Source organism: Podarcis liolepis (assembly GCF_965112155.1).
Source record: "Podarcis liolepis genome assembly, chromosome: 17".
Taxonomy (NCBI): Eukaryota; Metazoa; Chordata; class Lepidosauria; order Squamata; family Lacertidae; genus Podarcis; species Podarcis liolepis.
This window is the reverse complement of record NC_139571.1, coordinates 41,616,781-41,643,567: the sequence shown is the minus strand read 5'-3', so window position 1 is coordinate 41,643,567 and position 26,787 is coordinate 41,616,781. Positions and strand designations below refer to the sequence as shown.

The following is a 26,787-nucleotide window of genomic DNA, read 5'->3' as shown; positions in this document are numbered from 1 at the left end:
TACATGTTCTTTAACCTGTTCATATGGTTTCATTTTCCATTTTCCTCCTTCTTTGAATAACAATTGGCCATATGTGATCCAATTACCTCTCATACTGATTTTCTTTACACTCATAACTTCTAATGGAGATAACCAGTGTGGTACTCTAGGTTCTAATAGGTTTTTATACCTATCCCAAACTTCAATTAAAGGACCTCGGAAGATGTGGTTCTCAAAACCGTTTTGGATTTTCTTCTTCTCACACCATAAGTACGCATGCCATCCAAATCTGTTATCAAACCGCTCTAAGTCTAACAATTCCTTGTTTTCTAATTTTATCCATTCTTTCAACCAGCAAACGCATGATGCCTCATAGTATAATTTCAAGTCGGGCAGGGCAAAGCCTCCTCTTTCTCTCCCATCTGTTAATAACTTAAATTGAATTCTCGGCTTTTTGCCCTGCCATATATATCTTGAAATCGCTCTTTGCCATTCTTTAAAAATCCTGTTCCCCTTAATTATGGGGATAGCCTGAAATAAGAATAACATCTTTGGAAGCACATTCCTCTTAATTGTAGATATTCTGCCCCAAAAGGACAGTTTCATTCTTCCCCACACCTCCAGGTCCTTTCTTATTCCATTCCATACCGGTTCATAGTTGTTCTTAAATAAGTTTATGTTTTTAGAGGTTAACCATATTCCTAAATATTTCACCTTTCTAACCACCTCTATCTATGTTTGCTGTTGCATTATTTCTATTACATTTTGGTCCATGTTCTTCGCGATCATTTTCGTTTTCTTCTTGTTTAGTCTAAACCCCGCCACTCCTCCAAACTGTTCAATTTCCTCCAATACTTCTTTAGCAGTACTTATTGGGTCTTCTATCGTTATTACCAAATCATCTGCAAACGCTTTGATTTTGTATTCATTTGTATTCATTCATTCCACTTCCGGTGGAGCGCGATCTCGCCGCAAGCGGGGATTTTACCGCAAGGAGAATCCTGGGCTATTTCGGAGGAATAGGGGTGCTACAGGGCACGGTAGCCCCCTAAAATACCTCTGGTGGGTGTCCAGAAGGTCAGGTTCCCGGCGGTACCAGAAGCGGTTCAAAAGCAGCTTCAAAAGAAGTGAGGAGAACGGCGGAGCGGATCAGTGGGTCGAGGGAAGCCATTATCTACCTCCGAATAGCAAAGCCCCGAGCTTGCAGAGGAAGCGCTTTGCTCTCAAATCAAAGAAATCCGGCTCCAAACCAATTACAAATTTGAAATTTAAAACGACAAGGAGGTCCCGGAGAGAAAGAAATTTCGCGGAGTTCAGCTGTCAGCCGAAATCAGCTTAGACGCAGCGCTGCACGCAGAGCGGAAAAAGGAAAGTGAGTTGCCCTAGCGGCTATTGTTTCTTCTCCCCCACTAACTCTTCTAAAAAGTAACTTTTTAAAGAAGATACATTATATTAAGGACAATACTAAAGTAAAAGGGGAAACAGAAAAGTAACTTTTTGTTTAAAATTGAAGTCTTTGGAGTAACGGAGGAGGCAAATAGAAGAAGGAAGTGCTTCTCTACTTTCACTTTTAAAGAACAAAGGACAGTGAAACGAAAGGGAAGCCTTCGACTCCATTGAGAACTTTCAAGCAGAGTTAACAGCCAGAGGATGTATTAATCTCGAGGGCTTTTCTCAAGCAACTGGAGACTGTACCTGCATGCAGCCTGCCGCTGCTCCACCCATTTCAGCTCTCTTCTGGTTTTGGGAGGCAGCAGCGGAGGGGAGTTTGTCACAGCAGTAGGGGGAGACACCACTGATTCTCCATCAGACTGACTCTGCCTCTTGGCCTCCATCCTCCTAATCTTCTGCTTCAGCTTCTGCCTCTGATTCTGGATTTCTCTCTGCCACACACTCGTCCAGCTCACTAAGCCCTGTTACCTCCTTAGCTTCTGCAACTTCCTCTTCCCAGTCCTCTCCCTCTGACCCCTTGTCATTGTCCCACCACCACTCCCCGGGGCTTTGAGTCTTCTTCTCTTGGTGGTTCCCCAGCTGGTTCTTCCCACCATCCCTCTGCATCCGACCAGTCCATGACAGTGGGGGTGTTCCTTAAAATAGTGTCCTGGATAGAACATGTACCATGATTGTGTGGATTGCTACCTTAGTGCAGTGAAGTTTTGTGCAGGGAAGACATTGAATCCCTTTTCATTGTGCTAATGGTGCCAATTTCATCTTATACTTCTTGAGTTGAGTTTTTCTTTCAAGAAAAAGAAAGGTGGGCTATAATTATGAAAAATAAATAAATAGGGGGTTTGTGGTGACCTATGCGGTAAGTAATTCCGCACTTTACAGCTGGGACGGGGATCAGAAGGAATATAATATTTGTTCTGGCCTCAAGACACTCCATCCCAATTCTGAAAGTCTCTCTACAACATTATTATCATCCTCCTATTACAATTTTGAAGACATTTCCTAAAATTATGACATTTTTCTAATATCATATTTGCAAATTTCATACACTGTGGGTGTTTTTCCCCCCTTAAAAAAAAAATCCACCGGTAATTTAAGTTCTTGGTTTCAAGGACAGCAATTTTTTAAGGCACTATTGCTAGTGTCGGTAAATTTACTGATGGCTGGCAAATGTGTTCCTGGCCCTTACACGGCAACACCTCTTTCTTTTTAAAGGGTGCCTGCGAAGAACAACAAAACAGACGATCTCCTTTCCAGCTCGATCCTGGTTGGGAGCTGAGCTCATATTTTGTATACCTTGGCGGTTGAGATGGAAACTAATTTTTTAAACAGAAATTAAATCCGCAGAAAAGTAGGTGGTGGAGAGCACAAGGGGTGCAATTGAAAGAAAACTAGAGCGAGTGGTCTCATTACGGTTAGACCTTGGTATATTCTGGGAATAAAAATCAGACATAGCCAGATAAAGGAGCTCCTACCAAATTGAACTCTGGTTTTGGGATGGCCTCTGGCTTGCACTTAGTAATACTGGCACGGGTATTATTTTAAAAGTTAAATACCATTGTGTTTTGCTGAGCACAGAGTGCATTGCCAGGGGAAATTCTGATGTGGTTGGATTGAAAGGGGCTTGAACTTCAAAGGGCACAAGCCGAGAGGAACCAGTGAATAAATGGGAATGGCGGGGAGGGCAGTATGAAGTTCGGGTCTGTTGCACACCCTCCAATTGTCCCAGTTTTCCAGGGACAGTCCTAGAATTACAAAAGCCATCCCAGCTTCTGATTCCATCCTGGAATGCAATTCCTGGTCTCTGCAGCCACAGCAGTTTGTCTTCACCCCAGAGGTGCACTCCATTGTCTCTCGAGACAGAGAGGTGCCAAGACAAACATTGTCCCCAAGAGCACACATTCAAGTCCTCTCCTTCCCAGGGAGTTGCAATATTTTATTTGTTGTTGTTTAGTCGTGTCCGACTCTTCGTGACCCCCTGGACCAGAGCACGCCAGGCACTCCTGTCTTCCACTCCCTCCTGCAGCTTGGTCAAACTCATGCTGGTAGCTTCGAGAACACTGTCCCACCATCTTGTCCTCTGTCGTCCCCTTCTCCTTGTGCCCTCCATCTTTCCCAACATCAGGGTCTTTTCCAGGGAGTCTTCCCTTCTCATGAGGTGGCCAAAGTATTGGAGCCTCAGCTTCAGGATCTGTCCTTCCAGTGAGCACTCAGGGCTGATTTCCTTCAGAATGGAGAGGTTTGATCTTCTTGCTCAAGAGTCTCCTCCAGCACCAGAATTCAAAAGCATCAATTCTTCGGCGATCAGCCTTCTTTATGGTCCAGCTCTCACTTCCATACATCACTACTGGGAAAACCATGGCTTTAACTATACGGACCTTTGTTGGCAAGGTGATGTCTCTGCTTTTTAAGATGCTGTCTAGGTTTGTCATCGCCTTTCTCCCAAGAAGCAGGCGTCTTTTAATTCCGTGGCTGCTGTCACCATCTGCAGTGATCATGGAGCCCAAGAAAGTAAAATCTCTCACTGCCTCCATTTCTTCCCCTTCTATTTGCCAGGAGGTGATGGGCCCAGTGGCCATATTGTGATAAGGTAGGGAGCACTGCTGCAGCCACTGAACTACCTCTTATAAGGATCTGCAGGACTTGGGACTGAGATATGGACTTGTGATTCAGTCCGGTTCATGATCCAACCAGACTAATTAAGTAAGCCTGCTTTGGAAGCCAAGTCCCCTCATCCTCATGAACTCTCTCTCTCTCTTTCTCTTTGTGTTACATATTTTGCAAGGGAAAAGCAATACAGTTAATTAAAGCTCCACAGCCCCGGTCATTCAATGGGCCAGTTGGCTTCCGATAATCTGCTTGTGACTGGAAAATATACCTTCTTCTCCCTCTTGGGGTTTTGGGTTTTCTTTTATATGGCCTAAGAAAAGAGAGAACAAGTAAAAGGAAAGAAATGTGTTGCTTTTTTCCAGCATTCATAAATGAGGTCACCCTTAACGGGCCCAGCTTCCAGACCTGGCTGCAACTCCATGGCAGAACAAACTATATGAGCTAACCACCTAACAGGCTTTGCCTTCTCTCACATGCCAAAGAGGAACTTTGCATTGTCCAAGGCTTCCTATATATCTGCCACATCTGGTCCCTGCAGCTCCTTGCAGGCCGTTTCCATCTTCTCAGTCCTGGGGTCGTAAGAACAGACCTGTAGGATCAGACCAACAGCCCATCAAGTCCTGTGTTCTGCTTGCAGATTGTTATGTACTGAGTTGAATAGGATCCAAAATGCAGCAGTCTGATTGGTCCTAGAACAATAGGATCCAAAATGCAGCAGTCTGGTTGGTCCTAGAACAATAGGATTCAGAATGCAGCAGTCTGATTGGTCCTAGAACAATAGGATCCAAAATGCAGCAGTCTGGTTGGTCCTAGAACAATGCAGCAGTATGATTGGTCCGCAGGAGCCACCCAATCCAGCTCCAGATGGAAGTGAATCCACAGCCTGATTGGCCTGCAGGGGAATTCCGGAATTAGCCAATCACATGCGACCCATTGTGTAAATAATGTATATAAAGCAGATCTTTTGGGGGAACTTTCATTCCTCCTCCCACTATGAGCTGAATAAAGAGCATGAAATCCACTCTTGACTCCGAGTATATTTCACAGATGGTCTTTGATTATTTCTTAGAAAAAAGATATCCCACACAAGGCTTTGAAGGAGGCCCAGCGGTGTGAATTGCTTACAAGGCTGTGGGTTGTGCACAGTTTCCCTTGGTACACTTGGTGGGATGTGCTGAGTGTCCTTAGGAGATCTGGAATCAAATCCTTTCAGCTCTACAAGTTCATCTTTTCAGTCAGGAAATGCATGCGAATATCAGCAACAGGAGGCACAGGTAGGAGTCCTGCAGAGAAAAATCCTTTCACTTTGGTGGGTTAAGAATTTCTGGCAGTGAGAGAGAGCTGGATGCATCTCTGGGGGGGGGGGGCTATCTAAGGGGGCAGGCTGCATTCTCCAACGAGAATTCCCCGCTCTCTTTTTTGCAGCCAGCCAATCGTACGGTTGTTGGTGATGCAATGAGGCCGTGCCATTACGGGATCATCACGAAGGTATTCAGAATATCAGGAATACTATTGTACAGTTGTCAGAAGAACAAAACAAACTTTAGTGAAACAAGCTGTGGGGTCTTTTTGCTTCTTGTGGGTGGCTCAACAGATCACGATGAATGAATGAATGAATGAATGAATAAATAAATAAATAAATAAATAAATAAATAAATAAAAACAGACCAAGATTAAAACAAACCATAGTTTAGTACAGGGGTCAGCCAGTGGCGTAGCGTGGGTTGTCAGCACCCGGGGCAAGGCAAGTAATTTGCGCCCTCTAACCCGTGGATTTGCGCCCCCTAACCCCCAGATGTTGCGCCCGGTGCGGCTGCCCCCCCCTGCACCCCCACGCTACGCCACTGGGGTCAGCAACCTTTTTCAGCCACTGTCCCTCAGACCATGTGGTGGGCTGGACTATATTGGGGGGGGGGAATGAACGAATTCCTATTCCCCACAAACAACACAGAGATGCATTTTAAATAAAAGGGCACATTCTACTCATGTAAAAACACGCTGATTCCCAGACCGTCCGTGGGCAAGGTTCAGAAGGTGAATGGGCCGGATCCGGCCCCCGGGCCTTAGTTTGCCTACCCCTGGTTTAGTATATGTGTGAGCACAACCAGCACATTTCCTATTGTAAACCACTTTGATTATTATTTTAATAGAAAAGTGAGATATAAATAAAATAATTTCTCAGCAGCTCCTTTTAGCTTTTGAGTGTCTTTGCTACCCCCCGGCATTTCTCTGGATTGGTCTTGAAGAGCCGGTTCAATTTCACCTCTGTCACAAACGCTGTCAGCAGCCTTGGCCTAGTCCTTCTCTCTCAGCCTCAGCACCCTGCTCCAGTCTGCTATATGGGGTTAATAATTCTTGATCTACCATAAATGCTTGTCATAAAGATTGCAGGATAATGCACAAGAAGCACTTTCAACGCCTTCAAACAACAATGTAAATGTGAAATGTCATTATTATGCCGTGCTTCAATTACTTGGCATTGGGACCTTAAGGGGATGGTGAAAGAGCTACAGTTAAAAAAAATAAGCTGAAGAGCTAAAGATTTAAATCTGAGAAAGATTACTTTAGCAAAAAGGAGGTGGGGGAGATTTGCTTCGGAAAAGGGTCCCTCGCTGCCTCTAACATTTCCATAAAATGCCTGTTTACTTTGAACAGAGTAAATCAGCTGAGTGCTCCTTAAGGCTTTTAAATACTATGTTAATAACACAGAAGGGAATTGGTCAGAGCTGACATGTCCACATATTAATAGTCTCAAAGATGGGTTTCCAATAAAGTAAGGTTTGTCTGGCGAAGCAGGGAGGGGATTGAGGTAGGACTTGTTAGAGATTGCTGAGTTCTTCGTCTGGGGCTCTCTCTGACCTTAAGCAGAGGGTAAGGTAGAGGTAAAGGGACCCCTGACCGTTAGGTCCAGTCGTGACCGACTCTGGGGTTGCGGCGCTCATCTCGGTTTATTGGCCGAGGGAGCCGGCGTCCAGCTTCCGGGTCATGTGGCCAGCATGACTAAGCCACTTCTGGCGAACCAGAGCAGCGCATGGAAACGCAGTTTACCTTCCCGCCGGAGCGGTACCTATTTATCTACTTGCACTTTGTCATGCTTTCGAACTGCTAGGTTGGCAGGATGCATAAGGTAAAGGTAACAGTAAAGGACCCCTGGATGGTTAAGTCCAGTCAAAGGCAACTATGGGGTTGTGGCGCTCATCTTGCTTTCAGGCTGAGGGAGCCGACGTTTGTCCACAGACAGCTTTCCGGGTCATGCGGCCAGCATGACTAAACCACATCTGCTGCAATGGAACACTGTGACGGAAACCAGAGCACACAGAAATGCCATTTACCTTTCCGCCAGAGCGGTACCTATTTATCTACTTGCACTTTGACGTGCTTTCAAACTGCTCGGTTGGCAGGAACAGGGACCGAGCAACGGGAGCTCACCCCGTCGCGAGGATTTGAACCACCGACCTTCTGATCGGCAAGTCCTAGGCTCTGTGGTTTAACCCACAGCGCCACCCGCGTCCCTCTAAGCAGAGGGTAAAGGGGGTTAAACAGAACCCATACAGTGGTACCTCGGTTTACGAACTTAATCCGTTCCGGAAGTCCGTTCTTAAACCGAAACCGTTCTTAAACCAAGATGCGCTTTCCCTAATGAGGCCTCCCGCCGCTGGTGCACTTGCACCGTTCAGATTCCGTTCTTAGACCAAGGTAAAGTTCTCAAACCAAGACACTATTTCCAGTTTTGCGGAGTTTGTAAGCCAAATCGTTCTTAAACCAAGGTACCACTGTATTTCCTTTTTCTCCCCTGCTCAATTTCCTGGGAACCAGACACACTCCAGCAGGATTTCCCCTAGAGTGGCTGTTTCTAGCCCTTAAATGCTGCCTTCATTGCCAACTTCCCATTTCCTCCCCAGCTAATGCCAATTTCCTGCGTTTGCCACAGCTGCTTTTTGATTATGGAGTCTCCGTCTCCGGGCCACAACGCAGGCATGCCCCTGCTCCAACAGCTCATTGCTATTCATCAGATTGTGCTTTACGCACACAGCCTGCACGTTGCCAAACATATGCTATCCTTAAACTTCTTAATTCAGTTATAAAACGAGTGGGAAAACATTCCCACTGCGGGGAGACCTAATGCAAAGCCTCGCAGGTCTGAATTCTCCCACAGCCCAGACACCAACTCTCAGTCTGAAAAGCGAACTCGGAGAAAAGTGTTCAAAAATCAAAATTGAAATCGTCCAACGCTTTCCCCACCCACATTAGTTTCAAGAAGGCAAGAGGAGGGGAAAGTAAAGGAGGGATTGTGTTCTGAGTTACTGGTGCACACAGCTCACATATATTCAACACTGAAGCCTTGAAGTTCTCGCAAGCTGCTTGTGAGAGCCAAAACATTAAGTAATTTCCCCGGGGAGGGATAAAAATGAATTCTGAATCCAGAGATCTGGCGAAAAGTATGAGAAGCGAGCAAATGTAGGGTGGGTGAGGAGGGAGAGAACTGACAGGAAGGAGTGGGAGAGGGTTAAGTTGGCACCACGGAGGTGGGTTGTGGGGGGGGGGGGAGGCAATGCAAAAAAGAACACCCAGTAGAATGGGAGCAAAACAAGACCATAGGAAGAAGTTCCAACTTCTAAGCAGATTCGTTTAATGGGAATGGGGAAATATTGGGAGGAAATTTGGTGACGAGAATTTCAATGATTGCAGTTGGACATTTCTTAACTTGATTCCCCCCTAGCTTTGAACAGAGTCCCTTATTCAAAGTTGCACGCCCAGTTGGTTGGCTGCATAATCCAAAGGATCTCTTCTGCAGCTGCGGGAGATGTCAACTGAAATGGATTCACTTTTAATTTTACATGCTACACTACCCTGGTGGATACCCCGGAGAAGCAAGACTGAAGTTCTCTGAACTCTGGTAGAACATCAGCCAAAATCAAATGCGAAGGATGGAGGAGAGGTCTGTCATAAATGGATTTATCTGTGGAATTTGGCAGTACCGACTTGATTGAGCCTTGCCTGCATCAGACCTCCTCTTGCATTGAAGGCTTACGTGTCTGAACCATTCATTTTTTGAATCATATAATAAAAATAATATGATTAATAATAATAATAAAACTTCTATCCTGCCCTTCCTCCCAAAGGAACCCAAGGGTGGCAAATATCAAAGCAGCTATGTAACTAAAAATAAATACTGTAAATAAAAGTATTTGAAAACATTAAGAATATTGTTTCATACCACCCCAATCTCTGAGTGGTGCAAGATTCCAGGGGTTTCAGGAGCTTACCCAGAGTTTGTGTTTCCTTCAGAATGAGGAACAGGGGAGACTGTGGTGCTGTATCATATATTTACGCATATGTACATTCCCAGTAGTGATGTATGGAAGTGAGAGCTGGACCATAAAGAAGGCTCATTGCCGAAGAATGGATGCTTTTGAATTCTGGTGCTGGAGGAGACTCTTGAGAGTCCCATGGACTGCAAGAAGATCAAACCTCTCCATTCTGAAGGAAATCAGCCCTGAGTGCTCCCTGGAAGGACGGATCCTGAAGCTGAGGCTCCAATACTTTGGCCACCTCATGAGAAGAGAAGACTCCCTGGAAAAGTCCCTGATGTTGGGAAAGATGGAGGGCACAAGCAGAAGGGGACGGCAGACGACGAGATGGTGGGACAGTGTTCTTGAAGCTACCAGCATGAGTTTGACCAAACTGCGGGAGGCAGCGGAAGACAGAAGAGCCTGGCGTGCTCTGGTCCAGGGGGTCACGAAGAGTCAGACACAACTAAATGACTAAACAACAACAACCTGAGCCTACAATGGATGGGTTCACAGCATTAACGCCCTCAAGCTGGATGTCTCCATGCTGTTATTTTCATATTCCCCACATCCTCTCTGCCCCAATTGTGTTGTCTCCCCTTTCTCCTGCTCGGAGAAGCAGCATTTGGTGTTGCAGTCAGCCAGAGTGGCCAAGTTACTTGGTGTGCTAGACTAGTGGTTTTCAACCAGTGTGCTGTGGCACCCTGGGGTGCCTTGAATGACGGTCATGGGTGCTGCGGGCAGCACTGGCCTCTGTCTCTCTTTCCTTCCCTCCCTTCCCCTGTTGCCCTCTTGCATCTCTGCCTCCCAAAGGCTTGCACAGCTGTTTATTGCAGCAGCCCTGGCTATGAGCCCCGCAGGTGAATGGTGCCTCTGGGACACACCTTTCTTTGGGGCAGGGGGCTGCTCAGAAACCAGGGGTGGCAGCAGCAGCACCTGTCCAGAGACTCCCAAGGAGAGGGAAGATGAGAGGAGGCTGAGGGAACACCTGTACAGAAAAGGTGAGAGGCTGCCAGCTCTGCAGGCAAGGGGTGACATAACTGGGCTCCTGACCCCCACAGGGGTGCCACAGAAATAATGTAGTTGGTCAAGGGAGCCCTGGAACCGAAAAGGTTGAAAACCTCTGCTCTAGACGTCAGCACTCTAGGCACTGGAGTGGGGGTCATTTGAGGGTGATATCAAGGAAAGGGGAAAGTTCAAGGGAGGGGAGCAAGGACAATTATCTGCTAAAGGAGAGATTTAAATAAACACAGCTCAATAATGGATAAAGAAGGGTTCCATGATTCTCTCCAACATTCTTTGCCTGCCTCTAGAGGAGTCTTCAGAATTCTACACAGAAAGGCTTAGATGTGGCCATAATCTGTAGCCAGGTTCTGACAATAAGCTGCAAATAAAAGTGCAGCATGCCTGCAAATCCAAAAATAAACTGTGCTGGTAAACACTAGGTTAAAGTTATACCCAGGGCTTTTTTTTCCAGCTGGACCTCACCAGAACTCAGTTCTGGCAGCTTTCAGGTGGGCACCAATGCCACTCTAAGAGAACAAGGGAGGAGTTCTGGCACCTCTTTTTCTAGAAAAATAGCAATGGTTATACCATGGCTGAGAATGGAGATCTGGTGATCACCATAACTTAATAGCAGAAAACTAAAGTTCCTATAATTATTATTATTATTATTATAAGTTATTATGCATACCCTGCCCATCTGGCATATCCATCTAACGCATATTGGATATGCTAAATTACCCAGGAGTTTTTGACATCTGTCACACAGAAGAAAACTTCCTGTCCACACTTAGTGGGGAATAAGCCTTGAGCATCTTATATGTGCATAAACCTGCAGTGGATTGTGCTGCAGGTTGGTGGATCCATTCAGAAGTTCAGTTGGGTCTTCACATGGGGTGTGGGGCGGTGGCATCACAGCTGATCCGTCCCCTGCAAGTATTCATTGAAAATGTGAAGCCCTTCTGAAGGCGACCTTGGTATTCCTGGGGAGATGGGGGTGAGGTAAAAAAGGTAAAGGACCCCTGGACGGTTAAGTCCAGTCAAAGGTGACTGTGGGATGCAGCGCTCATCTCGCTTTCGGGCCGAGAGAGCCGGAATTTGTCCACAGACAGCTTTCCAGGTCATGTGGCCAGCATGACAAAACCGCTTCTGGCGCAACGGGACACCGTGACGGAAGCCAGAGTGCACGGAAATGCTGTTTACCTTCCCACCAGAGTGGTACCTATTTATCTACTTGCACTGGTGTGCTTTCGAACTGCTAAGTAGGCAGGAGCTGGGACAGAGCAACAGGAGCTCACCCCATTGTGCGGATTCGAACTGGCAACCTTCTGATTGGCAAGCCCAAGAGGCTCCGTGGTTCAGACCACAGCACCACCCACTACCACTCTTGCAGTTCAGCATGGCATATACAGAAAAAACATTGTTTCAAAAGGAATAAAACAGGGAAGACATATCCAAGAATTACATCTGTCTTTCTTCATGCCTCCCCCTTTTTTGGATCGTTTTGTGGGGTTTCCCTCCCTTCTGTTGAGTTCAGCTTCAGAATTCTTCATTATGAAATATAGATATGTACAGCCACTAGCATGCAGGAGAGAGTTAAATCACCTCTCTTGAATTAAATGGTGATATGAATGCGGGGCTGAAATGGTATGCCTGATGATTGATAGGTTCATATGGGGCGACCTTCACATTAGCAACACGACTCTGGTTGCTAGGTAAACAAAGGCAGATGGATCCAGCTCTAGTGATTTTCAGCAGTGACGGCTGGCAAAGGCATTTCGTAGCCACATCCACCATGTGGATTGCATGAAAACGTCTTGGCACAGGGTGGAAAGTATTAGATTCGGGTGACAAATAATTAACTGACATTTGCTGAGGTTTCTAAAGAAAGGCATAAGCCCAACCTAGACAACCATTTTGTTTTGGTAAAATCATTTTAATTACAAAAAGGACAGTTAATTCAGCTAAACTAATTAAACTCCATATGAGACTTTAGTTCCTTTTATGAGTATTGTAAATTCTGGAATGTAATTATTGTACTGGATGCTTCCCAGCCTGCCTTCCAGCCCATTGGTGGAACTGCTGTGATGTCACAGAAGAATCACACATTTTCTTGTTTTGAGTTTTATTTATTAATGTTCTTATGTTACATCGGTAAACATTATAATATTACATCACAAGGCTTATTATAATATAATTTTCAGCATGTATACAAAGTTTATATACAAGGTTTATATACCTAGAGAAAAGAAACAAGGACAAAAAACTATTCCAAAATCATATATGTACCAACACTTTGGACTTCCTGTCTATCCCGTTGTATATTCCTTTTTTACAAATGAATGTGCTCTTATTATTGTATACTTCTTTTGTTGTTGTTGTTTAGTTGTTTAGTCGTGTCCGACTCTTCGTGACCCCCTGGACCAGAGCACGCCAGGCCCTCCTCTTTTCCACTGCCTCCCGCAGTTTGGTCAAACTCATGCTTCGAGAACACTGTCCCACCATCTCGCCCTCTGTCGTCCCCTTCTCCTTGTGCCCTCCATCTTTCCCAACATCAGGGTCTTTTCCAGGGAGTCTTCTCTTCTCATGAGGTGGCCAAAGTCTTGGAGCCTCAGCTTCAGGATCTGTCCTTCCAGTGAGCACTCAGGGCTGATTTCCTTCAGAATGGAGAGGTTTGATCTTCTTGCAGTCCATGGGACTCTCAAGAGTCTCCTCCAGCAGTGTACTTCTTTACATTTTATCTAATACATTCCTATATCAATATGTACCCTTGGTCTTATTTCTCAACTCAGTCTCTCTCCAACGTCAATCGAATGACACGTTTCCTAGAACATGTACTAGGCTGGCTTCCTACGGGGAAGATCCCTCTGGGCGAGAGGAAAAATTTCACACCGAATCTAGAGGCGCTTGGGAAAGCTGTATGCTGTTAGGGGGGGAGGGTATTGGGTAGGCAGGATGGCTTAATCTGGACAGAGGATGCTGACAAACGTTCCCTCGGCCAATAAAGCGAGATGAGCGCCGCAACCCCAGAGTCGGCCACAACTGGACCTAATGGTCAGGGGTCCCTTTACCTTTACCTTTACCTTTACAAGTTGTTATATGTATCAGAGTCAAACAAAACGATGAATAGCGAGGAACGCCAAGCTGTCTCTCCAAGGAAGACGTCTCACAAAAGTCTCAAAGGAAAACGTCTCTCCGAAGTCTCAAAAGGACAGTATATTCGGAATAGTTCAACTGTTTTGAAATAAAGTCTTCACTAGCAAATAATTATCAATGAAATATTCATACTAGTGGGGCTCATGCTAGTGGATCAGTTCTCACATCATTGTGAAGTGGCTTATTCGTACGTTTTGAATGACATCATAACCTATTAACTAACAGTTGTTGTGTTTGCATTTTTGTGGGTGGGCAGGCTGAGCAGCAGAAACAAAGCCCCACTGCACCTCCGGTCTCTTCGGGGCTTCTTCTGCCCTTACAGATGTACTCTTTGGGCTCCAGGGAAGGTCTCCTCACGACCCACAAAGACTCTCCATCTCTCTCCATTTCTAGGTTGAGTTATTGAGTTATTGAGTCATATCCTGGCACCACACATATGGGCAGTCATGCACGAGTCAATTGCACATAAGTGGGGGGGATACCTGTAATTAATTTTGGGGTCCATTACAAAGCAGCTGTAAGGGGCAGGGCTGACTCTATCATTAGACAGGGGCGCATGTCACGAAATAGCAGCAAATCGTGTTGCCTTCTGTTCACGCTGGCGGAGGAAGAGGAGTGCGGGGGGAGCCGGGACATGCGCCACGCCCCCAGGACACGTGCCAGCCCTGCCCCCGCCTGCTCTCCGCCCCCCAGCGCATGAAGCTTAATGCTTAGCCTAGATGTCTCCTTAGTTTTCTTGGTCAGTTTTTCCAGCTCCACCTTTCTGTTTTACACATTTCTGACTACATTCCACCCCCCATTTCTTGCCAATTGTTTCTGGTTTTTATTTTGCAGGTTAAACTATCGTTACTTGGGAGGTACTGCTAAATGGGGAAACCCAGCCAGGATGGGCAGGGTATAAATAAATAATAATAATAATAATAATAATAATAATAATAATAATTAATTGAAACAAGTGCTTAACTGCTGAGAGGATTGCCAACTTGTGAACATATCCTGAATAAATTTAAGGTGGAAAGCTAAAACAAAGGACAAAGGAAGTGACAAATAACGCAGGGCTAAGTGCTAAGCATGTGTTAAAGTTTCCCACTGAAAACTGGTGAGAGACAAAACTGTGTGAGAGACAGGCCTGTGTGCCTACAGCTCAGTGCTATCTAGTGCAATAAAATTGTCACCTTTATGTAAGCAGATTGAAGCAGATCCCTAAATCAGAACCACATTGGGAATAACATGGGGGGCAGCTGTTAGACGTAGAGCACAAAGCGAAAAATCATAATTTTGGATTTTATTGCCTTGTCAGCTTTCATTCAAGGAGTTTTCTTGAAGCCACAGACTCCTTTCAACAGCTGAACTTTCCAGCTGGGAGACATAAATGCTTATCTTGTCTTTTCTTCTTTCTCGCTCCAACCAGCTCCTTCCCATTCTCATCTTCAGAGTTGTGTTCATACAGTCCAATGTTTCTGTCCATGTTTTCATATGAACATGAATAATCCAGGCACTCACAGCATCCATGTGGTGTGGTGTGTATCTGTTAAAAGATGCCGCATACAGTATCAGCAGATATTTAGTTTGCTGGCATGATCCATGAGGAAGTTCTCCTTGATAGGCCCCCACTGCGGTGAATGACTGATAGTTGTGAAATGCGCAGTGGAATTCTCCACCAGCTGAATCCCCTGGTCATTTTCAATGGCAAATGCAGTGTACTGCAGAACCCAGCCCTTAGGATTGCAACTGTAGTAGTTGGGGCACAACTACACAACATAAGAGATCCCATATCATGATCTCCACTGTTTTTAATATCAGTTCTGGGAAGGGACTAGGAATCAAATAGGGACTGTGGAGGAGGAAGGGGTGTAGCTCTTTTCCCAGCGCAATTTTCACACTTAACTGTCTCATGACGCTGTTATTTGTCTCTTGGGGACAAGTAGGCAGGTAGACGTATAGAACATCGGTAGGCAAACTAAGGCCCAGGGGCTGAATCAGGCCTAATCACCTTCTAAATCTGGCCCCTGGACAGTTCCGGGAATCAGCGTGTTTTTACATGAGTAGAATGTGTGCTTTTATTTAAAATGCATCTCTGGGTTATTTGTGGGGCCTGCCAGGTGTTTTTACATGGTTAGAATGTGTCCTTTTTATAAAAATGCATCTCTGGGTTATTTGTGGGGCATAGGAATCCGTTCATTTTTTCTTTTCTTTTCAAAATATAGTCCATCCCCCCACAAGGTCTGGTCCCCTGCTGAAAAAGTTTGCTGACCCCTGGTATAAAATCATAGAATCTTAAGAGTTGGAAGGGACCCCAAGGGTTATCTAGTCCAACCCCCTGAAATGCAGGAATCTCAGCTAAAGCATCCATGACAGATGGCCATCTAATCTCTGCTTTAAAATCTCCAAGGAAGGGGGAATTACCAACAATTGCGGAATGGCAGGCAAAGATGATGGACTTTGCAGAATTGGCCAAACTGACCTGCAGGATTCAAGACCAGGACAATCAAAAAATTTCAAAGGGGCTGGAGTGAATTTATTGCATACTTGAATAATAATTGCAAAAATTTGAAGACACTAGCAGGACTGAAATAAATCCTACAACGTGGACAATAGGTTAAAGAGCTAAAGTGGGAGATAGGACTTGAAAGTGGAAGACCTCCTGAAGGGAGGGAGGGAAACCACAGACTTGGCAGAGCTGAAAGTAAATGTGTATGTTATTGTATTGTTGAAAATATTGTTTAAGGAGGGGGAAAACCTCCAAGGAAGAAGAGTCCACAACCTCCAGAGGGAGACAGTCCCACTGTTTCCCTTTGGCAGTTACGCTAGGGCAGTTTGGAAGGGTTTTTAAATATCAAGAAGTACCGTATATAAACTGTATGAAATAAAAAATAAATAAAATCTGAATAAGTGTGGTCTGTATAATTGCGCTAGACCGAAATTTATAGCACAGTGGTTGAGGGACCAAAAGGATTAGGTAGGAGGGGATTAGGTGGGTCTACTTGCCAGCAAACGATACCCATAGGATCATATTTGGCTTAGCTAGCTTTCTAGTTGCAGTTGTGCCTATTAAAAAAGGAATGGACCAAATCTCAAATGATTTATTGCCAGCATGATTTGGAATAATGAAGGTGGATGAAGAATGTCACACAGTAAGGGACTGTTGTTGCAGTGTCAAGTTAAATTGTAAATGAGTAAGGTCCTTTTTTGCATTGAGTATGATCGTCTTTATTACTCTGATTATTTTAAAAAGATATCAGATATTGCAATGGGTTGCGCTATTAGCTTTTTTTAAAAGCACATTTCAAGCGACACGCCATTTTTTATTGCACCATTGTACGATTGGTGAGGATCCTTGGCTACACCGTAAAGATTTTGTGAAACGAGAAAGTCCCCTGGGACCTGAGACCTGCCTCTGCAGCGCGCCATGCATATATTTGCTTGCTGTCAATTTTCAAAGTTCAGCCCTTTCAAAAGCGAGTTAGCAAACTCATATATCAATTGTTTTATATTTGAAGTTTTAAATTTCTTGCGGCATTCTTGGGACAAACCCCAGGGATGTGAAGGAAAGGTTGTTGCGTGCCCAGCCGCAGTCGTCGCCCCCCCCCCACCTCCACCTGCTGCGCTTAACTGCAAAGTGGCAAATGAACAAACACGACAACTGCCTGGGATTTAAAATGGCCACAACCCTATTAATTTCAGATGTGGGGAGCCTTGGCATAGGAACTGGGTATGCAGAGCAATCGGCAGGGACGCGGGTGGCGCTGTGGTCTAAGCCACTAAGCCTCTTGGTCTTGCCAATCAGAAGGTTGGCGGTTCGAATCCCTGTGACGGGGTGAGCTCCCGTTGCTCGGTCCCTGCTCCTGCCAACCTAGCAGTTCAAAAGCACACCAGTGCAAGCAGATAAATAGGTACCGCTCCGGCGGGAAGGTAAACGGCGTTTCCGTGCGCTGCTCTGGTTCGCCAGAAGCGGCTTAGTCCTGCGGGCCACATGACCCGGAAGCTGTACTCCGGCTCCGGCAAGATGAAAACCGCAAGCCCAGAGTCAGTCACGACTAGACCTCATGGTCAGGGGTCCCTTTACCTTTACCTTTACCTTTAACTTTTTATGCAGCGCTCTCAGCCCCACCACTGGGGGACTGAGGCATGACAGAGTCTATTGGGGGGTGGATCCATCGCAAAACGCAGGTTTATGTGGATGACCCCCAGGCCTTGCAGAGCCCAGAGCCAGGCTGAGGCTTTGGCCAGGTAGATAATGTGCCCCCCCTTTATTTTACCCTGGGGATAACTGAAGTCTTATAAATAAGTAAGTATATAATTTTCACAAAAGTTATGCTGACAAATAATTTTATTTTGAGGCTTGAACCGTATCTGCATATAAAGGCAAAGTGGAAAATATAGATACAATACCACGGATTGGCCCATTTGAATGTGCAGGTTTGGTGGGAACCTGTGAGCTTGCACGGTGGCCAAGGAGCACGTGGGAACAGCCAAGATGGCGGGCTTGGCTGGGTAAAGAGGAGGTGCCATGGCGGGCCACAAGAGAAGGCGGTAAACGGCCATGGTGGCAGATAAATTAACCAGTGAAGAAAGACCTCAGTGATGTGAAGCGCTGGGGCATTTTGATGGGAAGCTTGAGGTAAATTTGTCCATACAAAATATAGATATAGATATAGATATAGATATAGATATAGATATAGATATAGATATAGATATAGATATAGATATAGATATAGATATAGATATAGATATAGATATAGATATAGATATAGATATAGATATAGATATACCGTATTTTTCGCCCCATAGGACGCACCGCCCCATAGGACGCACCAAATTTTGGGGGGGAGAATAAAAAAAAAATCCCCTCCCCAGGCACGGGGCAGGCGCGGGGGAAGCCCGAGCTTCCCCCAACCCCAGCCCCCAGAACAGCCTGCTATCTGCAAGCCTAGGGAGCTGCGCCGGTCTCCCCAGGCTTGCGGAGAGGTGCATGAAGCCCGGGGGCGCTCTTCAGCGCGCACGAGGCTTCGGAATGCAGGCAGCTCCACGCCATCCTCCGGAGCCCCGCGCGGCTTCGCGCCAGGATCCAGAGGGTGGCGCAGAGCTGCAGGAAGCCCGGGAAAGCCTGCATTCGCCTCATAGGACGCACACACATTTCCCCTTCATTTTTGGAGGAGAAAAAGTGCGTCCTATAGGGCGAAAAATACGGTAGATATAGATATAGATATATAATGGTTCCTGGCTCTAAGGACATGTATAAAGATTATGTAGTTATCAAAACTGCCTTTTGGCTTTAAGGGGCTAATTGTCACGAACTTATAATGGAATGAGAAATGCAGACGGCGGAAGAAGATTGGAAGAAATTCAAGAACTATCTTAAAAAACATTGTAAAATTAATGAGTGCTAGAATGATGTGGTTTTAGAAATTAAATGGAGTACAGCTGTAAAGATTAAGTCAAAAGAAAAGAAAGGTTGACAATTAGATAAAATTAAGGGTGAGGATTTGCTGCACTAAATATTTGAAATGGGAATGCAGAAAGGGGAGGTATGAGGAGGTCGGTGAAGTAAGTTTTAAGAAAATAAGGTTTTGAAATCATACTTGTTTTTCTTTGTTTGTGTTTGTGTGTATTGTTATGTCTGATATAATTTGTAAAATCTCAATAAAAATTTATTTAAAAAAAGAGAAATGCTTATTCACTAAGGTAGAGATGAAAACTTCATTTTTTAAATAATAGTTAAGTATAGCTGAAACAACCTTGATATTTTTTTAAATAAAATAAACACAAATAATCATGAACACAAGCAAATATGCATCTTATCAGGGAAGAAACACAATACTAATATATAATACGCATCATAAGTCTTTGAGAGTATGAATAGAACTTTAAATTACTTAGATTCTTCTGGCTAATAGAAATAGATTATTGCCTATTAACTTATGAAAGACACTATTTTAGCCATTAAGGCAAATGAACTTCCACATTCTTCTAACTACTCCATTTGTTGTCTCTTTTTATTTGCATATAAAATAGATGTAGAAATATTTGAGGTTATGTTAGATTGCTCCCCCACCACTAATCATCATCATCATCTTGTATATCTTGATTAGTTATTATATTTTGTTTTATTAAAGAATTGATTTGAAAGAATTCAAGCCATGGAAGATTAATTCTGTTTAAACTTTTTAAATCTCAGAACAGGTTCTCATCCTGTCCTGATACTTTAAATCCTTTTATTATAAATGCAATGATTTTTTACATATATTTTTTTAAAAATCCCCGTATTTATTTCTAGATCATTGCAAACTGATTTCAGTGGTGACTGACCAGGCTTCAGGATTTTGCTGTGCTGGTCCCTTATTTTCAATCAATTTTATATTTAAAAATTACTTTGTGCGTAGCTCTGCAACTGTTGTTACTTCACAAGATTGAACGTAATAGAGCATTATACTTGAATATCTGGTCTGTGCAGTTGTTATTTATGGTAATATAGTTTTACATTAGGGACCAATATCCCCCCCCCAAAGTATTTTGACTTGACATCAATTCTAGGTCTCTCCCCCCCCCCCCCAATTTTGAAATGAGTTGCAGGAATTGCTTGATCTGTTGGATCACAGTTGTAATTAGTAAGAAATTAAGGAGAACTTTCAGCTTTATCATAATTTTTACATAAGCAATCCTATCTGAAAAAGATATTATTTTTCTCATAGTCTACTGAGAATGATAACAGCCTGTACGACACTTTGTAGTTGTTAATAGAGAAATCCTTAATATTTTTGTTATTTTTGTTCTGAAGTTTCATACTGGTTCCTCCGCCATTATATCCAAACTGGTTTGTCTCCATATTAATGCCAATGTTTTACTGTTTTCCCTGTATTTCATTTATACCTTTTTAATAATCTAACTGCCAGCTTCTTTAACTGATCTAATGATTGTGTTGTTGTTGTTTTAATTCTCAAAGCTACTTCTTCTGTGATTTTCCAGATTCTTATTGAGTCTTGCACAAATTTCAGTGTCGTTTTTCTGTAACTTTTACTGCTAACAGCTCCAGAGCTAGACCACATAAAACTACAAATAAAAGGACACTTTTATCATGTACCTTTTGTCAAACTGAAGGGCAACTATATAATCCCATTGACAGTAATCCTTGCTTTGTTTTAGGACTGAATCAATTTCCTAAAGATTAGGCCAAATTAAAACCTTAAAATCTGATATGCAATATAATCAAAAACACATTCAGCATCTAAAAGTAAGATTATCATTTCGTCTTCCACAAAAAAAGCTCAACAATTTTGTCTGGATTTTCACTTTGGGGAATATTGCAACCCTAAAATATTATCCCTCATGTGACTATAAGGAATGAAGCCAGTTTGAGCCTGATCTATATGGTTATGCATGGTGTTATTCAGTCTCCTTGCTAAAATACTACCATTTTTAAATATATATATAATCAGTGCTAAGAAAGAAGAGAGGTCTTTCAAAATGTAACATGTGACGGATCCTTTCCTTCTTTAGGTATTACTACTCTTGCCAAGCCATAAAACTCTTCAGTATGCTGTTAATTGTCTTCCTTAAAGTTTTATCAATTTATCAGCAAAGGTTTTATAATAAGCTGGGGAACATCCATCAGTTCAGTTCTAGGAGTTTTGCTTTGTTTTTATTTTATTTTAAACAATTTCAGTAGCCTCTAACATTTCAAAACCAGATCATCTAATCCTTGTTGATCTACAGAGGTTAAATATGAGAGTTTCATTTCAGGAACTGCTTTAACTTTTCTATATTCATGAAATATTTCTTCTTCTTTCTTTTTATTGAGGGATTTGTTTCTTGTTTTGAAAAAAATATTTATATGCAAGTCATCTGCCTGGCTTATTTCCCCACTGGAAGTTTTTGTTTATTTCAGAAATTTGTATCTTTTTATAAGTGCTTTATATGTATCTAGTAATTCCAGCTGTATTTTACAGCTATAAAGATTCTCCAAACTTAACATTTGTTTCTGAACATGATTTCCTGCTCAGTACAATCTCTTATTCCTATTCTTTCATTCCATCAAGAAATAATATCTCTCTTCCTTAGACACAAGAATAAATTAAATCACTTATTTTTCCTTCAGGATTTCGGAGGGTACAGCAAGGGCTTCAATCTTTATGTCCGTAAGTCTTTAAAAGTTTCCCTGTCGTTAATCCTTTTACAGTAGCATCTCACTCTGATATTTACAAAATTTATATGTATATGCCTGTCCAGGTTTCTTTCACCTTGCAAAACTTGAATAAATCCTACATGCCTGTTAAATTCCTGTGTAACAGTCTTGGGCCAATACTAGGAATGCTTGAAGCAATTTATTAAGATTGCTTTTCCAGTTATCCCATTCAGTTTCTTCTAAAAACCCACCCCTGACATTCTCCCCCTTTTATATTTTCTTATCTTCTCCCCAGGTATCTTATAATAACATCTTATAAGAACCACCACCACCCCAACATCAGTAGAAAAAAGGAAGTTCCAGTATTCCCCGTGATGGAGTGAGCTCCCATTGCTCTGTCCCAGCTCTTGGCAACCTAACAGTTCGAAAGCACGCCAGTGCAAGTAGATAAATAGGTACCACTGAGGTGGGAAGGTAAACGGCGTTTCCGTGAGCTCTGGTTTCTGTCACAGTGTCCCATTGCGCCAGAAGCAGTTCAGTCATGCTGGCCACATGACCCAGAAAGCTGTCTGTGGACAAACACCAGCTCCCTCGGCCTGAAAGCGAGATGAGAGCCTCAACCCCATAGTCGGTTTTGACTGGACTTAACCTTCCAGGGGTCCTTTACCTTTTACCTTTTTAAATTTGACAATGTTAGGGGCTAACACCACTGAGGACCTGCTGAGGTGTCCATCCGAGGCCTGGGCAGCAGCTGCATCTTCCACCAGTTCCCTTGAGCCCGTTGCTCCAGGAGGGTGGCATAGAGAGAGAGGCAGGCATATGAGTGGGAAGCAGCGCCTTGGAAAGAGGAGAGAGGTGAGGACACATTGTCCCACAGATCTCCAGAAACCGAGAGCCAGCACTGGTGTTTTTCCCTGGCTGGGTTGAATCATCACATGTTGTAAAGTAAAGGGACCCCTGACCAGTTAGGTCCAGTCGCGGGCGACTCTGGGGTTGCGGCGCTCATCTCGCTTTATTGGCCAAGGGAGCCGGCGTTTGTCCACAGACAGCTTCCTGGTCATGTGGCCAGCATGACTAAGCCGCTTCTGGTGAAACCAGAGCAGCGCACAGAAACACCATTTACCTTCCCACCGGAGCTGTACCTATTTATCTACTTGCACTTTGACGTGCTTTCGAACTGCTAGGTGGGCAGGAGCTGGGACCGAACAACAGGAGCCCACCCCGTCGCGGGGATTCGAACCGCCGACCTTCTGATCAGCAAGTCCTAGGCTCAGTGGTTTAGACCACAGCTCCACCCGCGCCCCATCATATGTTGTAAGGATACCTCTAATTGCAGGTGGGCCTTTTTACTTCCTGTGGAACAAAGATATTGTTCCTCTGTAGATAAATGTGAGACTGGTCTTCTTAGAAGTTCCTTCTGAGCGATAAAAATACACTTCTCTTGATATAGATTTTAGCACCACTAATTGCGTTTTTGCAGTTCCTCCCAAAGAGGGTTATCAACATAGCTCACGAAGTGTCATCTTTTAGCAACCGCTCAAGAGCTGGCTGGGTCCCTGTCAACCTTCCATGCATCCCTCTCTCCGTTTAGCCAATGACACAGTTTACGTGGAAACTCTATGCAAAGACTGACACAGAACTCCCTCCCCATGTACAAGAAATCTTTTCAGCCATAGTGAAAATATTTGGCCCTGCGGTTTGGTGGCTGGAAATGACTTGTCACGTCCGCAGGCTCGTAATTTGTTTTATTTTTAAATGGCCGTCCCTGCCGGTGATTAATAGCTCACAGAAATGAACTCAAAATAAGCCTCGCAGGAATAGAGATAGGCGGCGGTGAAGGAGGAGGCAGAATATGACGGAGGGAGGGGGTTGCTAGGACCACAGCGGGACATAGGTAGGATGAATGACATAGCAGGCACCAAGGCAGGGGAAAATGTTTTGTGCTATTTGTGGCAAAAGATTGCAGCTGCAGATGGTGTGGCTGTCACACTCAAAGAGCTGTAATATTGCAAGATGCAAAGAAATTATGGCTTGGCCCGAGTCTCTCCTTGGTAGTTATCACAGGCTCCTTCTCTAGAGGAAAACTCATGCAGAGCGTGCTAATAATTCCTCAGCAGAGAAATGTTAATAAAGCACTTGGCTGAATATGCAAGCAAACAAACCCTCTGTCTGCACCATATTTCAGTCAGTCGTCACTGCAAAGTTTGAGATCTGTATACCATAAGCACCCCACCTCCCACAACCTCCACCCTGTGGGGCTGCTTCTCTAATGCGTTTAGGCATTATTTTTACCTGTTTTAAAAATGAGACCAGAGCTTATGAACAGTGCCAGTTTTATGTATAAGCTAAACAGGCGATAGCTTAGGACCCCACTCTCTTGGGGCCCCCCCAAATGTAAAGGGGGGGAACTGGATGTACATTTCCAAAATATAAGATGAAAAACAAATACAGTGGTACCTCGTTCCGGAGGTCCGTTCTTAACCTGAAACTGTTCTTAACCTGAAGCACCACTTTAGCTAATAGGGCCTTCTGCTGCCGCCACGCCGCCGGAACACGATTTCTGTTCTCATCCTGAAGCAAAGTTCTTAACCCGAGCTATTATTTCTGGGTTAGCAGAGTCTGTAACCTGAAGCGTATGTAACCTGAAGCGTATGTAACCCGAGGTACCACTGTAAAATAAAACCTACATATAGCAACAGTGTTTTGTGTTTATTAAATTACCATATAGCATATATTCAACACAACAAGACAGCTACAATTTGTTGTTGACAAAGGACAGCTGGACATATAAAGGACCCCATTACCTTCAGTAGCTTAAAGGTAAAGGTACCCCTGCCCGTACGGGCCAGTCTTGACAGACCCTAGGGTTGTGCGCCCATCTCACTCAAGAGGCAGGGGCCAGCGCTGTCTGGAGACACTTCCGGGTCACATGGCCAGCATGACTAAGCCGCTTCTGGCGAGCCAGAGCAGCACACGGAAACGCCGTTTACCTTCCTGCTATAAAACGGTCCCTATTTATCTACTTGCACCCGGGAGTGCTTTCGAACTGCTAGGTTGGCAGGCGCTGGGACCGAACAATGGGAGCGCACCCCGTCACAGGGATTCGAACCGCCGACCTTTCGATCGGCAAGCCCTAGGCACTGAGGCTTTTACCCACAGCGCCACCCGCGTCCCTCACTTCAGTAGCTTAGGGCCTTATTAAACCTCAATCTGGCCCTGCTTATGAAATTCCAGTGTTTGAAAATCATGTGTCCTTCTTTACAGTCCTTTATTCTGAAGGGATGTTACACATTGTGAGGACGCCATGTTCTCCCCACTGAGAAACTGTTTTTGGTCCACTTATGGTTGGCGGGGGGAAGAGCTTCCATGTGCGAGAGAATGAGCATTATTTCTAGATAAAGTTATGCTCCAGCGCCTCTCATATGGAAATTATGCCTTATAAGAGGTGACAGGTTTTCAGTTTCATGTGCTTCTACAGGGAATAGATATACACACCCATTGCCCAAACCCCAAACAATAAATACAACAAAGTTTTTAAAGCATCACTGAATACTTGAACCTGATTTTATGTGGGTTCATTTCCCCAGAAAAAACAATTCAATCTCTCAATGCAAACAATTCCCACCTCACTCCCCGCGACATTCAAAGAACTAATTATTTCCACCACATGAACCAACTGACATATCCACATCACAATAGGACAAGGAGATTCTTCAGGCACATCCATAGACATAGCAAATAATCTGAAGGCACAAATGCCCTGTTATGAACAAGGAAATGTGTGAATCGTGGTTCTGTGCAGAGGTGGGAAGTGAAGGGAGAAAGAAGCACTTTTGGTGCTGAAATGTTTACTTATGTATTTCAATGGAGCTTGCATGGAGTAGCTGAAATATACTCGGAGTCGAGTGGATTTCATACTCTTTATTCAGCTCATAGTGGTGAAGAGGAATGGAAGTTCCCCCAGAATGTCTGCTTTATATACATTATTTACACAATGGGCCCCACGTGATTGGCTAATTCCGAGATTCTCCTGCAGGCCAATCAGGTTGCGGATTCACTTCCACCTGGAGCTGGATTGGGTGGCTCCTGTGGACCAATCAGCAGTGGCGTAGCGTGGGGGGTGCCAGGGGTGCCGGCCGCACCGGGCGCAACATTTTTGGGGGCGCGTTTGGCCGGCCCCCCTCGAGGAAGCGGGAACCTCTCCAAGGCGCAGCGCGCCGTCTGCGGAGGAAAAGAGCCTCGCAGCAGCAGCAGCAAAGCCGGGAGGAGGAGGAGGTGGAGCGAGCCTGCTAATTGCTTGCTGGGAATTAAGCGGCTCAAAGGCAAAGGAAAAGAGGTGGAGCCGCTGGCCCGGCCGGGAGGAAGCTGGAGAGAGCAGCGCGCCAAGCGCACGTGACGCAAAGGGCCTGCCCACGTGCAGGCTGAGCTCCGCGTGGCGGGGGCGGAGGGAGGCGCTCGCTCTTTCCAAAGAAGGACCCGGCTACTGGATCAAGGCCACAAGGGCCCATGTAGAGTGAGTGGCCAAGCAGACGTGTCAATGAGAAGCACTCAAAGCAGGACCGGGGCACAAGAGCGCTCTCCCTTCCTGCTGTTTCCAGGGGGTGGAAGCGTCGCTGCCTCGAGGGCTTCCGAGATACCCTGGGGTGAAGTCCCGCTTCACCTTCTTGGGAGTCCCTCCAGTGGCATAGCGTGGGGGGTGCAGGGGGGGCCAGGCGCAACATCTGGGGGTTAGGGTTAGGGGGCGCAAATCCACGGGTTAGGGGGCGCAAATCCACGGGTTAGGGGGCGCAAATTACTTGCCTTGCCCCGGGTGCTGACAACCCACGCTACGCCACTGCCAATCAGACTGCTGCATTCTGAATCCTATTGTTCTAGGACCAATCAGACTGCTGCATTTTGGATCCTAGTCAACTCAGTACATAACAGTGGTAAAGGTGGTTCATCGCTGGGAGAGTGAGAGCCAATTGGCATGACCCCTAATGCTGATTTTGCACCCAGGTTCACACAGTGGCGGAGCTTCATGCTCCGGCACCGGGGGGTGGAGAGCAGGCAGGGGTGGGGCTAGCTCGCATCCCGGGGGCGTGGCGCCCAGTGTGGGCAGGGGGGCAGCCGCGATGGCACCCCACAGGATCGCGCTGCCAGGGACGTTGCGCTCCCCCGCACCCCTCTTCCTCCACC

General features: G+C 45.0%; 1 long non-coding RNA gene across 1 annotated transcript; it reads left to right on the top strand.

Moving 5' to 3' along the window:
- The first annotated feature begins 20,785 nt into the window (after positions 1-20,785).
- On the top strand, positions 20,786-21,971 carry LOC310696175. The gene is made up of 3 exons (XR_014520459.1): positions 20,786-20,984; positions 21,583-21,622; positions 21,905-21,971. It is a non-coding gene; the product is annotated as an uncharacterized lncRNA (long non-coding RNA).
- The last annotated feature ends 4,816 nt before the right edge of the window (positions 21,972-26,787 follow it).